The 1,707-nt window shown below is 49.0% G+C and overlaps 1 pseudogene across 1 annotated transcript; it reads left to right on the top strand.

Annotated features, from left to right (window-relative positions):
* Positions 1–212: 212 nt before the first annotated feature.
* On the top strand, positions 213–1,226 carry LOC308420989 (glyceraldehyde-3-phosphate dehydrogenase-like; annotated as a pseudogene). Its single transcript has one exon. The product of its transcript is annotated as a glyceraldehyde-3-phosphate dehydrogenase-like (transcript).
* The last annotated feature ends 481 nt before the right edge of the window (positions 1,227–1,707 follow it).

Below are 1,707 nucleotides of genomic sequence, written 5' to 3'. Positions count from 1 at the left end.
CAATCGGGTGACTATCAATAGAGGAAAAGTTCCTGGTATTTATGTCAACTCTGTCAGTCTCTGAATTACACACACACACACACACACACACACACACACACACACACCTCTCAGATCCGTAATAAGAATCCATGGCCCTGGCTCTCTGCTCCTCCCTGTTCTACAGACAGCTGCATCTTCTCCTGCAGTGCCAGCCCCATCCCTTAGACAAGATGGTGAAGGTCGGTGTGAACGGATTTGGCCACATTGGGCGCCTGGTTACCAGGGCTGCCTTCTGCTCTGGATCTGGCAAAGTGGAGATTGTTGCCATCAACGACCCCTTCATTGACCTCAACTACATGGTCTACATGTTTCAGTGTGACTCTACCCATGGCAAATTCAATGGCACAGTCAAGGCTGAGAATGGGAAGCTTGTCATCAATGGGAAGCCCATCACCATCTTCCAGGAGTGAGATCCCACTAACATCAAATGGGGTGATGCTGGTGATGAGTATGTCGTGGAGTCTACTGGTGTCTTCAACATCATGGAGAAGGCCAGGACCCACTTGAAGGGTGGGGCCAAAATGGTCATCATCTCTGCCCCTTCAGCCAATGCCCCCATGTTTGTGATGGGTGTGAACCACGAGAAATATGACAACTCACTCAAGATTGTCAGCAATGCATTCTGCACCACCAACTGCTTAGCCCCCCTGATGTTCAGGCAGTATCAAAATAAGGTCATCCATGACAACTTTGGCATTGTGAAAGGGCTCATGACCACAGTTTATGCCATCACTGCCAAACAGAAGACTGTGGATGGCCCCTCTGGAAAGCTGTGGCGTGATGGCCGTGGGGCAGCCCAGAACATCATCCCTGCATCCACTGGTGCTGCCAAGGCTGTGGGCAAGGTCATCCCAGAGCCTAAATGGAAGCTCACTGGCATGGCCTTCCGTGTTCCTAACCCCAATGTCTCTGTTTTGGATCTGACATGCCGCCTGGAGAAGCCTGCCAAGTATGATGACATCAAGAAGGTGATGAAGCAGGCAGCCAAGGGCCCACTAAAGGACATCCTGGGCTACACTGAGGACCAGGTTGTCTCCTGTGACTTCAACAGCAACTCCCACTCTTCCACTTTTGATGCTGGCATTGCTCTCAATGACAACTTTGTGAAGCTCATTTCCTGGTATGACAATGGCTACAGCAGCAGGGTGGTGGACCTCATGGCCTACATGGCCTCTAAGGAGTAAGAAACCCTGGACCACCCACCCCCCAGCAAGGACACTGAGAGCAAGAGAGAAGCCTTCAGTTGCTGAGGAGTCCCATCCCAACTCGGCCCCCAACACTGAGCATCTCCCTCACGATTTCCATCCCAGACCCCCATAATAATAGGGGCCTAGGGAGCCCTCCCTACTCTCTTGAATACCATCAATAAAGTTCTGCTGCACCCACAAAAAAAAAAAAAGAAAAATCATGGCCCTAATGACCTACAGCCTTGGTCCCTGAATCCTGGCCTATAAGCAAACTGCTTCCATCCTCAGAACTAAACGAAGGATGAAGCAGATGTTTTAAAGTATATCTGTGGCATTCTTGCTATGATCATCTCTCTGGGAAATTTGAAGGCTGTTCTCAATAACAAGCAGAAGATTTAGAAAAACAAACAACATTAATTTGGGCTTCTAGTTTGAAGTATAAAAATGAATTTGCATTTGGAAGGTTTGAATGTGCCTT

The sequence above is a fragment of the Micromys minutus genome, assembly GCF_963924665.1.
Source record: "Micromys minutus genome assembly, chromosome: 5".
Taxonomy (NCBI): domain Eukaryota; kingdom Metazoa; phylum Chordata; class Mammalia; order Rodentia; family Muridae; genus Micromys; species Micromys minutus.
Note: the sequence above shows the minus strand (reverse complement) of the source record. Positions and strands in the feature narration are given on the sequence as shown.